Raw genomic sequence first — 13,345 nt, 5'->3', positions numbered from 1 at the left:
TAAGCCATTCCTTAAGCAAACCTTCCTGCTTCCTGGAAAACATCTTTCATATCTTCAAAACTTCACTGAGGAAAGCCAAATCCATTAAAGCAATTTCTTAGCTATGCTTTTCCCTCTCCCCCTCATTCCATCCTATCTCCTGTTCTCAACTGAGTTAATTAATTTGTAATTGGAGATACAGAGCCTCCTGTCAGGGCAGGGCTCAGCCCTGGGAGAACATCTCACATGGGCAGGATCCAGCTGGGTAAGGGACCACCACATCCAGCAGGGATGTGACCACCAGCAGAGCTGTTAGGAGAATCCTGAGACACTTGTTCCCTCTTTCCTGGTTACATCGCCTCCTCTAACCAGAGATCTCCTCCCTCTACAGGCATCTCCTCTCCCAGACAGACTACATTCCCTCATTGCCCTATTTCTCTCTGGTACACAAACTCCCATCGTCTACCATCTCCTTCAGCTCTGTCAATCACTGCAGTACTTGAGTACCTTCTCTCCCTTCACCAGTCAGTTTTTTCTGTCATCCTCCTTTTCTCTTTTTCCCTTTTCTTTGTTGGCTTTCTCTCTTTTCAACATAATCTCCCTTGAAAAAATCCTTCTTCTGCTAACTAGCTTTTGTGAGGTGTGCTGTGCTTATTCAAGTCTTGCATGCACAATACCCAGTTTAGGTTAATATATTCTCCTAATCATGCTGCTGAACGGCTGCAATACATCATCTTAAACCAGACTAGCAATATGCAGTGCACCTAAAGATATCTCATAGAGAGTAAACGAACATATGGTTTCTTGCAATGACCATGCAAGTGAGACACCTTCTGGCAAGGGTAACATGGAACAGACAGCATAGCTTGCAAATAACACCTCTTTTTTTTTTTTAAGTAATCCATGGAAAAATTCCCAAGACAGAGATGATTAGGGTCAGAGATGCAAAATTCATGTCCAGACATAAATGCTGAAAATCTGTGGCATTTTTAAAGACTTCCTTAGATCTGAGAATCATAGCATAGGCCCTTCAGCTTCTTTCCCCGACTGTCCATTTAAATGACACTTCTCTCTTTCTCTGGACTGAAAGGCTTTAGGGATCATCTTGTAGCAGTTCCTTAAATTTCCCTCAAATTCAAAAAATGAAGAATACATAAGTATCTGTAACACCTACCTGATAGCTTTCAGGATGGCTACAACACCATCTGGCACAACAAGATGCTCTGTCACCGCTCCTATAGGTTTTGCATTCACTCAGTCTTGGTGTTGTTACCATTAATCTCAAATAAATAATATTAGACTGAGAACATATGGTGAATCTAACAACCTAATACAGACAGACAATTCAATTACAGCCAGTAGGAGAAGTGGTGGCTTTGCAAAAAGACAATGAGAGAGGGAATGAGTAAATGGATGAAATATTAACTGTATCTACCATGGGCCAGGCTAAGCATCTGTCTCCTACCAAAAAGCATAACTGGAGCTATACCAGGGAATGCTCTGGGCAGCACCTTGTTTGTCTTGCCACAGCAACGCAACACCAAAAAGTGACACTATAACACACAGCTATTATGATTGTTTTTCAAATCTATATACTTTCCAGTCTTTTATGAACACATGTTCTGAGGATGGTGAAGAAAGAGACCCGGGAGCTTTGTTCTGAAATAATGCAGTATTTCCCAAATCTGCAATGAGTAAAAGTATTTTCCTGAACTAAATGACTTAAATTTTGAAGGGAAGAATTTTTTTAAAAAACTAAATAATTCCAACCCAAATATTTTGGTAAGGTGCTAATGCAACAGCTCAGGTTAAAAGTGGCATCAATGTAAACTGAAGGGATAGCTAAAACAGGTCCTCATTCTTACATTTCTGTTGCCAACGCTGAGATCAAATAGGATCATACTGGCAGCAATGTTGAGAAAAATAAATTGTTATCAAAAATCCAATCCTAAGCAGCCAAAATACAGGATACATTATTCAAATAGAAGCTGACACATACATAGCATCATCACTGGAATGATTTTATTTCATTTGACAACATCTTGAATTATTAGGAAAAGTGGATAGGAAATTCCAAAACACACATCAGCTTCCTAACCTCTCTTAACTTCCTCCTAACCTTGTGCACATATTAGACATATACAAGAAGAGTCTATTTGACAGATTATAAATAGGAAAAGAACAGATCCTGACATACGGCTCTGTTTGCCATTTATGGACGTGACTGAAAACAAGACCTCCCTTGCACTGTATTTGGATGATTGAGTCGTACACTCCTTGTTTGTATTCTCAGGGTCTTGGAGACCATTGGATCTGAATGCAGGAAGTAATTTTCTCTCTGTTCAGATTCATTGCAATTTAGTGCAGACAGAGGGAAGGACCACACTTACCTTTTTCTGTGCCATGGGACGTATTTTGATAAGCATTTTCCACCCTTTTTTTTCTCCCACAGCAGTTTTAAAGCATTCTTAACTTTGATGGCATCTTTTTTCCTTGCTGGTGGTATCTGCTAGAGATTAATGCCTAGTTAATGGAAGACTTTACACAAAACCATCAGCGAGCAGATTAAAATGATCTAACAGTCCTTTCTGGCTTTACACGTTTTGAAACCATTAAAAAGACAAGCACACCTGTGCCATTGTAAGGAAAAAAGTCCTATAATGTGCTCCTTGTGGTTTCTGGGAACCTGCCCAGTGATGCACGACTGTCAGGGGAAGACAGTATTGTCTCCCCGGGGACTCCGCTGCGCAGGGCTCCCAGGTACTTCATCAGCCTCCACTGCACAATGCCCTTGTGCCTAAGGTGGCTTCCCCTAAAGGGACGTTGCAGTGAAGGGGCTTATTTGCAGCCTTAAGCTTAGGCAGAGACTTCGGTGTTTTGCAGGAGCAGGAGCAAAGCACAGAGCACTACAGAAGGGAGAAAATATAACCCCTATTTTATAAAAGAAAAAGGTGGCTGGTAAAACCGTATCTCCTTTCTTCTTCTCCACTAACTATTTTTCCTTTTGTAACAATGATTGCACGGGTCAGAATAGAAAACGTGGGGTGGAACAGCCCATTGTGGCTTTACTATTGCCTGAAGGAAGGATGCCTGAACTTCTAGTTTTCAGAGACAGTTCAGCCAAAGGGTGTTTTTGTCCCCTTACTTTTGGAGAAAAAAAAAAAAAAAGTGTCTATTTCCCACAAAAAAAAAAATATGAATGGGATTTTTGTAAGAAAAACAATTCTGTATAGGTTTTTTTTTGGCTGAAACAATAAGTCCTTGGGGCTGGGGTTTCTGCAAGAAACCATAATACTGTCTGGAAAGTCAACCAATTAATAACAGGTAACACCATGGGAACAGCTCCAGTACAAATCCCTCTTCCTGGTGTATGGCCCTTCAGAAGATGTATGGAATATATCCCCTCCTCCCACAGAGAAGGGGGACTTGGATCATATCATTCCTCCCATTCTTGCCCTTTAGAAACACCCACAAGCTGAAAACTTCTAATGGGGGAAAAAACACACCCCAAGCCACTCATTTTTTACCCTCCTTGGTCTTTTGAAAGGAAAAGACTGCTCTTCTGGCTGGTCTGCAGCCCTGCAGATAACACAAGAGGGCTCTGTGGCTGCACACAGGCAGCCCCACCACATGCCACTCTACTCAGCGATGGATTTTTCCTCACTTGGTCCTTCTTAACCAGCCACTGCTGATGACCACTGGCTGGTGGCATCCCCTCTCCCTGGGCCCAGCATGGGAAAAAATTCTCCCTTCCTCTGCTGTCGCCCGCAGCCACAACTTCTTCACTCTGCTTGGCTGAAGACTGGGATGTTCTCCACGGCATTAGCTGGGGAAACGAGCTGGCGTGGGGCAGCAGAGCAGGCAGCAACCTGGCCAGGGGGATGATGTGCTTCACAGACATGCCATGTTGGAAGTGCTTGACCTCTCTTTTGAGTCATATTTACCCCTTTCTAAAGAACCTCAGAACAGGCAAAGCTTCTGTTTTCATTTCAGCTCTTTCTCTTCTGAGATCATTAAAACTTCAGCTGCAGGCAGAGCTGGCCACATGGCTGGTGTCTGCATTGTGTGACCAGGAATAGTTCTCTCCTGGGCCTGATCCCCATTCCTATCACCATCCCTCATCCTGGGTTTTCTCCCAGGTGCTGCAGTCACTGCTCTCGCTGCAGGAGCCGTAGCCTGAACTATCAGTTCGTTCTTCATCTTCACCCTTTTGCCACCACAGCTCCACTAGTTTTTCTGAGGGTGATGAGACACTAGAACAGGTTGCCGGTTGCCCAGGGAAGTTCTGGATGTCCCATACCTGGAAATGTTCAAGGCCAGGTTGGATGGAGCTTTGAGCAACCTGGCCTACAGGAAGGTATCCCTTCCAACTCAAACCATCTATGATTCTGTGATTCTCAGGACACCTTTCCAGAAAATTTCCCTGCCTGTCTCTGTGGGACTTGTTCGAGTGAGAACAATCTCCCCTTCTCACTGACAAGCTCTGACATTTGCTGAGGGCCCTACTCAGCCCTAGGAACATGAGGTAGCCGCTGGATCCATCACAGCTTTGGCATTGACGTATTTGTCCCTGCTCCTGCAAAAGTGTCACAAACACCCACTAGCCTTGTTCTGAATGCCCTCCTCAGAAAATCACCCCGGCTGCAGAGCCATGGCTCCTGCCTTGCTAACCGGCCTTGCCTTTGCCAACCACAATGTGCTTTTCAGAATTCATATAAGGCATTTTTTTCCATACTTTCTCCTTTGCTCTTTTGAAATTGACTCCAAAGAAAATCCCAACCTACCAAGGAAAAAAATAAATCAGGTAGAAGCCAAAAGTCCCTGCAGTATCTCCCTGGAGTATGAAGACCGCTATTACAGTAGCTGCCACAGTTTGTCAAATGTCCCTGAAATGCTCCCCAGCGTGAGCATTTCAACTGCCCCATGTCAACGACAGGGTAACCTGAGTACATGCAACACCACCTCGCCTCAGACCACGCACATGCATCCACCCATGCGTGCAAGAGCAGCGGGAGCCTGCAGTGAAGAGCTTTAAAGTATTAACTTGCTCAAGGACAGATCAGCTGTAACCAACATTTCAGTGCAGGGCACTCACCCTTACCCGGGATTCCCCTGAGTGTGTGGCTGAGGCCTGGCTGTCAAAACTCCCGCATCTCCATCGGGTCTCACCTGCCCACAACATACCCAAACCAAGGCTTAAACACTGCTTCTGCAACAGGTTCTCCAAGGACGACAGTTATTCAGTAAAAGTGTTTGATCGCTATCGCCCTTCTCCCCTGGACAAATGGCAACGCAGGTACACGCAAACATCTGCAGCTGGATTTTCATAGCCTGGTTAATAACCGGCATAGTCGGAATAGGGGATCAGAGCAGGCCTGAGCCCCGCCTGCCCGCTGCCCCATCCTGCCCGTGCACAAGCCGTTCTCCTGGTTTGCTTCCACGAACGCGCTGGAATCTTTGCGCTGCAGGTTTCGCAAGAGGAGCCTGCTCCGCTTTGCGCTTTTGCATCCTCTTTGCAACCCATAACACCCACTAACAGTGTCCAGCAGGTCCCAAAGGGTTGGGCAAAGGGGTACGCTTGCCCCCTGCCAGCAGGGTGACATGAGCAGAGACAGGCACAGCCGGGGAGGGCAAAGGTCTGGCCCGTTTTGCAGACACACATTCTCCGTCGGCCAAGTCTCCAGGTGGCAGATCAGAGGAGCCAGCTGCTCTGATGTAAATTAGACCTGTTTTCTCCCTCTCACACACAAATACAAGCCACAGATGAAAGAAGTCATGCTGGAAGCTGCTATTTATGAGGAGCAGTTTAACACAGATGACTTACAGAGCAAATGGAAAGTAAGGCTCAGGCTGAGATCCCAGATGAGAGGCAGGGGGAGAGTCCGTGATTTCTAGACATGTATCTCAAGGCATGATGATGAGAAAAATGTGGAGGCCAGCTCAGGGCTCCCAGGAGCAGAGGCAGTATTGAAGCGCCTCTCCTCTCAGCTGGAAACAGCCTGCTGTGGAGGCAGCAAGGAGACCTGAGACTGTGAGGGGACACTGGGAGGGACAAGGAAGGGACGGTCTCCTGTGGTGAACCTGCCACCAAAAACCCAAATATTTTGCCTGTGCCTTAACTCCAGCCTAGCCAAGATCCTCACAAATATTTTTAGACTACAGGAACACAAATGGCATCCTTAAACCTGAGGGAAAGGGCTCCCTGCCACCCCCCAGACCCAGCAGGCCTCCTCAGGCATGGAGGGGTTTGGAGAGCAAAAGCCTGGAAGAAGCAGCAGTTCCTTGAACTGTTTGGAGAAGAGCAACGAAGTGACCCTTTCCAGAGTGACACCACCTGGGAAACCCCTGTCCCAACTAGCTCAGATCCCCCCACAACTTGCCCTCCGCACAGGCACGGCCTCCTCCTCTCCCCTCTCGCTCACGCTACTCCGTGTCCATGACCAAGCTCTGCCTGCAAGAGACAATTCCATTTCAGTGCAACAGATTCAAACTCTAATTGAGTTTTCCCATTTAAAACAAGGCAGGAACAGCTCTGCCAGCCTGCAGTCATGAGAGCTATTTTTGAAGAGAATTGTCAAACTAGCCAGGAAGTCAAATATGACATTTTTAAACCATTTTTAATTGTGTGTGTGTGTGCACACGTGCACACGTGCGTGCCTTTCCTTCTGCAAGCATGAAACAATTACTCCCTGTGCATGGGAGAAGCTCAGGTTGCTTTAATTATGTGGCTGCTGAGACAGGTTCTTTGTGTCAGTTGAAAGATAAAGGAAAAAATCTTCAGTTTATGTGCGTATTCCTGCTTTATGTGACTCACCGCAATGGAAAAAACCCTACTGCCTCTTCTCTTCTTTTAGTCCCATCTCATCCCAGACGCCATCTATCTTCATGCCACTCCACGGCTGCTCGCGCGGTGGTGTTCACTCCTTTATGTTCCTTAATTCAAGTGCACAGTCCAGAGGTTATCTGGAATATAGCGTATCCCCCTTTCTGTATAGCACGAGAAAAGACATTTTTATGATGAAGACATCAGATTAGGACTCAGATCCAGCTTTTATATTCAATACTGATTAAAACTTCTGATGTGACTCAGTCACTCACCTTCTATTAGGCAAACGTGCAACAAAACATTGTCTTTCACCCTATTCTCACTCCAGGCAAAGTCCAAGGTGTTTTCTCTTCAGGAGGATTAAGTACAATGAGCACCCATTACACTTCCATCATAAATTACATTGTAAACCTTTATTTTCTTCCATTTTCTTATATTCTCTTCTAAGTACGGTATGCTTTTACAGAGCTAAGTGAACTTGGTAGATGCTTTGATCTCTATTTAAATAGGCCTTCACAGTTAAATCAGTGTTAGGAATAAAAGTCAATAAACGCATACTGAGGTAGTTTCAATTGCATTGATTTTTTAGTAAGGAAATAGTCATGAGAGCAATTTGCTGGTTTTACCATCTTACAGATAGAATGACTGGCATGTTTTGAAGGTTCAAATACTTTAATGAAGATGTTTTTCCTAGGATAAAAACGTTTGTAAAAAAAGCCTGCATTTTGGTGGAGAACAATTAACATGTGCCCATCATAATTTTGTGTTATAAACACATATTCTCAGCTACAGTGAAGTCTTGCTCTGAATTTCTCTCAAAGTAGCATTCAGAATTTATCAGTTCCTAGTGGCCTTGGTGATACTTGACATTAAATAACATATCATTTTCTTTAACATGTCTTGCAAAAATCCTTTGTGTACCCCAACCAAAGCACCACAGAATGGGTGCGGTGGGCAGGCACCTCTGGAGATCTTCCAGATGCCTTCTCAGAGTAGGGTCAGCTGCAGCACGTTGCTCAGGGCTGTGTCCAGTTGGGTTTTGAACTGCTCTAAGGATGGAGCCTCCACAGCCTCTCTGGGCAGCCCATGCCAGTATTCAAACAGCCTCACAGTAAAAGCGATTTTTCTTATGTTTAAACAGAATTTTCTATATTTAAGTTTGTGCCCTTTGCTTCTCATCCTGTCAATGAACATCACTGCAAAGAGTCTGGCTGCATCTTCTTTACTCCTCCACCAGGTGTTTATACACATGGGTAAGTTCCCCCTGAGCTTTGTCACCTCCAAGCTGAAAAACACCAGCTCTCTCAGCCACTCCTCATGTGACAGATACTCCAATCCCCTAATCATCTTCATGGCCCTTTGCTGGACTCACTCCAGTATGTCCATTTCTCTCTTATACTGGGGAGCTCAGAGCTGGACGCAGTGTCTCAACCCAATGTGTCTCCACGGTGCCGAATAAAGGGGAAGGATCACCTTCCCTTGACGTGCTGGCAGCACTCTAATGCAGCTCAGGCTGTCATTTGCCTTATTTGCCACAAAAGCACATTGCTGGCTCATATTAAACTTGCTGTCAAACAGGACTGCCAGGGCCTTTCCTGCAGAGCTGATTTCCAGCCACACCAGTCATCCCCCACCTGGTGCACATGGTTATTCCTACCAAAGGGCAGGACACTGCCTTTTCATTTGTTGAACTTCGTGACATATCTGTTGGCCCATTTCTCCATCCATTTCTTCAGTCCCTTTGAACAGTAGCTCACTCATCTGAACGGCAGCTCACTCATCTGGTGTATCCACTCCTCCCAGTTTTGTATCATCTGCAAACTTGCTGAGGGTACACTTTGTCCCATCACCTAGGTAATTAATGAAAATATTAAACAGTATAAGAGAGCCAGTTTCAACCCCTAGAGTACACTACTAGCATTGGCCTCCAGCTGGACTTTTTACTGCTGGTCTCACCCCTCTAGGTCCAGCCATTCAGCCAGTTTCACCCCATGTCATTTCCATTTATTGGCCCTATACTTCACCAGCTTGTTTCTGAGATCCTCATAGAAGACAGTGTTGAAAGTCACTTCCTCTGCTCATAGGAACATCCACTGCTCTCCTCTCATCCACTAAGCCAGTCATCTTATTGTAGAGACTATCACCCTTCTGTGAAGTGAGGAAAATGGTCTTAAATCCAAGATTATGGCATTAAAAGGCCAGATTTATATTCCCACTGCTTGGAATTGTTATTCCTGGGATGACATGAGGGAAGTAGATGTGATTTCTTCATTTCTGTTTTACATTAGGTAGATCTTATTTACCCTAGACTTCAGATATTTAAATGCATTGCAATATGCTGGGTTTAAAATTGTGCTGTGACCTTTAGAAGAGAAAAGGATCCTGAGGCTAAAATATCAGTTGTGCCGTTCCAAAGGCAGCTCATTTCCCCATGCAGAGCTTTTCGTGTTGCTAACAAGGAGCCTGGTTTTTATGTTGTTCTTCATGAAAACAGAAGCTCAGCTTTGGAGTCATCTCTCCTTGAGGTAGCCGAGATGTGAAATTGCCCCATGTTTTATGCCAAATGCAGCCGATAGCTTAGTTGAAAATTGGATTTTCTTCAGAACAGAAAGCAAAGCGGACAAAAGTCAATGGAAATATTCTTTTCAGCATGCCTGGGCCTTGGAGCAGCTCTTTGAAGATGGGTCATCATGAAGAGAGATGTAATGTTGAACTAGACCCTGAAATTACTTCCCTAGTCTAAACTCTTAAATATTTTACAATCACATTAAAGAGGAAGACTCTCCCTGCCACACTTAGCCCTTCAAAGCCAGTTCTCTGCAGAGATACGAAAGAGCAGGGAAGAGATAATATTGATACAGACTTATTCAGAGATCTAGGAAAAAAGTATATAAGTTTCTGGATCTGGCCAACATTGCTCAGAGCTCAGACATACCTGGGTGTGTCACTTGAGCTGCAGTAAAAGTCCATACTCACAGCCTTGTGTATGTGTACGTGTCACATACAAGATGTAAGATGGTTTGCTGACATCCTGGGCCCATCCAAGGGCCATCAGCGTGGCTGGGGGCTGGAGCACACACTGCATGCGGGGAGGCTGGAAGAACAGGGGATGTTCAGTCTGGGGGTGAGAAGCTTAAGGAGGAATTTGGTTGCTGTCTTCCACACCTGAAAGGAGATTACAGAAAATGAGCCAAGATCCTCTTGTAGAAGGGCAATGAAAAGATAAGGGACAACAATCACAAGGTCATGAAAAATAATCTTCACAGTGGAAGACATTAATTACTGAAACACAGGATCAGAGAGTCTGTGGACTCTGCACCCTGAGTCCAAAGCCCTGAGCAACCTGACCTGCCCTTAAAGTTGACCCTGCTTTGGGCTGGAGGTTGGGCTGGACAACCTCCAGAGGTCTCTTCCAGGCTGAACCATTCCTTGAGTCAGTGACTCACAAGGGAGTTAGCGTAAGTCATATTACATCGGGCTAAGACTGGGTATCCAAACCCTTACTGAGGTTTAGACATGCACAGGAAGGTACTAAGCTCAGTAGGAGCCCTTCCTGCACCAGAAAAGATACTGAAAACTTTGGCTAAAGACTCTTTCAGCAGGCATTGAAGCTTCAGTAACTTTCTTGAATGAACTCCAGAGCTGTTACTAATGTATGTGAACATTCAGATTCTATAAGCATTTTCAAACAAGCAGAAAATCGCAAAATTATATGTCTGCTCTTAACTTAGTTTCTCTGATAGCAAAGCTGTGCTTCCTAAATATGCAGGACTTTCTTCACAGAAGTGTAGCCTGGATACACTAGTAGATTTTTCTCTTGGGAGATAATTTTAACAGATGTGCATGCTGGTTATGGATATACTTTGAGAGCAAATGCTAGTTTTTTCATAGTTGCTTGTGGTATCACATAAAGCATCAAATGCTAGACAAGCATTGATTTATTTCTGATAACTGAATATTAAAAGAATATATATCTGTGATATTGCAAAGATGTCTGTTTGAAAAGCCTCTCTTAGATACTGAGCACTCTTCCTTTGCATCTGCTGCTGCTTTCTCAATAATTTATCTGTAATTAATTATTGAGATACCTTTTTTTTTAAAATATAAGTAAAATCTTGACAGCCCAAAACACAGAATCATTAATTCAGTATTGAACTGCTCAAGCAGAGACTGAGTAGAAGGGAAGAAGAATTCTTATTAGCATACAAATAGATGAGATAATGGAAAAAGGAATATACTGCTCAGGAAGCAGTTTTACAAATGTTACTTTTCAAGTGTTCTACAGGGTGGAAGTCTCCGTTTAATAACGGCATTTAAAAATTGTCATTAAGGCCTTAATCCTTTAATGTGCCACATGTGGGTGGCTGCGGTCCAGGTGCCAAGCGAGGCTGGGGAGGAGGTGGGCTTCATGAGAAGTGGGAGTTCTTCAGCTGAGCAGCACAATGTCCTACAGACTTACAGATCCTCCCTGCACCCACCCCCAGGGACCACAAAGAAGATTTTCAGCAAAGTGCACCATTGAGGAATTCAAAAAACTGGATGGGAAAAAAAGCATCTGAAGTGCATTCCTTTCAGCAACAGAGTCAAATTTCTAAGGCCTCTGTATCACCGGTTAGCAAAGGCAGGGTCACGGGTCCCAACCAATCAACAACTATTTTTTATATTAACATATATCGAATTTATACTGATACTAATACATATTTAAAGAACTTACCTACGCTTAGCTGAACTGCAGAAATTGAAAGCTACTGTGCTTCCCGCATCTTGCAATGCAAAATAAAATAGATTATCTTAAATAACCTTTTCTGGAAACTGTCTGCACAAATGTATGCAAGAAGTTGCCTCTTCTCACCTGGGAGATGATAATTTCATTGTTTGCAACTATCTGACCATAATTTTAAGGAATGCTTTGTGGACCTCAAAAGAAAGCTTGCAGTGAACTTTTACGCCAAAGCAGTGGATAGAATTCGAACAAGAAAAATCCTCATTAAAATACTCATTAAAAGGAAAGAGCTACAAATTCCACCCGATATCCTATATCCTTGGCCCAGTCTAATCAGTGCGGCCAGGAACTTAATCTCAGGAAACTGTAGAGATGTCTGTGGGTGAATGTCACATTGGCAATCACATAAAAGAGCTAATCACTTTGCAGGATATTAGGGTATTTTTTGTGTCCACATACAGACCAAGCACTGTGTCAAGCCATTGAAGTCAAAGTAATGGAGTTCAGCAAGCTTTCTTTCAGGCACAAGAAAGGTTAAATTATAGCTACTGCTCTCAACGTCAGAAAAAAAAAAAAGAAAAAAAGAAAAAAAAGCATACCTCAAGGACCTATGCTCTTTATAACCTTTGAAGCAACAAATTTTTAACAATACATCACAGAGTGAGTACTTGAAGACAAACAGCTGCAACAATACAAGTTATTATCAGTTAAATTATCAGATTCCAGCTGACACAAAAGTCAAGTCAAGCAAATAACACAAACTTCCAAGAGGAGGCATATGCACATGGAGTTCATCCTGAAAGTCACTAGAGTGATTCACTCATGGAAGACCGGATGCCTGATAGTTACCTCTGTTCCCAAAAAAGAAGATATTTGTAATTAGGGTGTTCGTTGCTCAGATTTCAGTCAGAAGACTGAAAGAAAATTGGACTAATGGAAGGCCCAGTAAAATAAATATGTCACTGACCTACATATTTACAGCTGCTCTATATCTTTGATCTAGTGGGTGAAGAACAAAAAGTCTCAGGTGTCCTTGATCCTATCTCCGGTTTTATCATTAGTATCTTCATTACAGTTACCTGGGCACTGTAAGCCAGACATATAAGTACTAACGGTCGAAATTATTGGTGTTATTTTACATGTCAATGCTACTTTCCAGTTGGTATCAATGTAAGAAATTAAACTTTGTGTAAATAGACCAAAATGCCTGAAGAGTGACAAAAAAAAGGAAGCTGGGAACCTCCTGAGAACCTGTGGGGGCAGAAGTTCTTTCTGTTTGCTGTACAACATGGCAGCATTCAAAGGCATCTCTCTTTGTGATAGATCATTGCCATTCCTGCTCCAATTCCCACCTTTTAGTAGAAATATTTCTTGAGCTTGAATACTTCCAAAAACTAAAGGGTAAAAAAACCTGAAAATTGGGGATTTTAGTCTTCTGTGCTCTCTCGGTTGTCTATGGAGAGACATCTTTAGTACCTCTCCCCGTGGAGGTCTGGAGGTAAACTGGCAACACAATACTGAAATAATCCATTTTCCACAAATTTTCACCCACATCAGAGGTGATAGGGGCTGTGCGGTGGATAGATTTGGGGGCTGAAACAAATTAGACCCCCAGGTACACAGCCCTGATGTCCCGCAAAGCATTGCAACAAGATGTCCACCAAAACCCTCTGAAATCAGGGCTGAAAAGGATTAAATGGGAGAAAGTAACAAGCAAATCAGTAGAAAAAGAAGAAAAAACAGAAGGAAAGGAGTGCAGAAAGAGAAAAGGAGCTCAGCAGAAGAACTTCTGAGTCTGAGTCACTCTTCTAATAAAA

Source organism: Rissa tridactyla, chromosome 6 (assembly GCF_028500815.1).
Source record: "Rissa tridactyla isolate bRisTri1 chromosome 6, bRisTri1.patW.cur.20221130, whole genome shotgun sequence".
NCBI classification, from domain to species: Eukaryota; Metazoa; Chordata; class Aves; order Charadriiformes; family Laridae; genus Rissa; species Rissa tridactyla.
The sequence above is the reverse complement of the archived record's forward strand: the minus strand, read 5'-3'. Positions refer to the sequence as shown.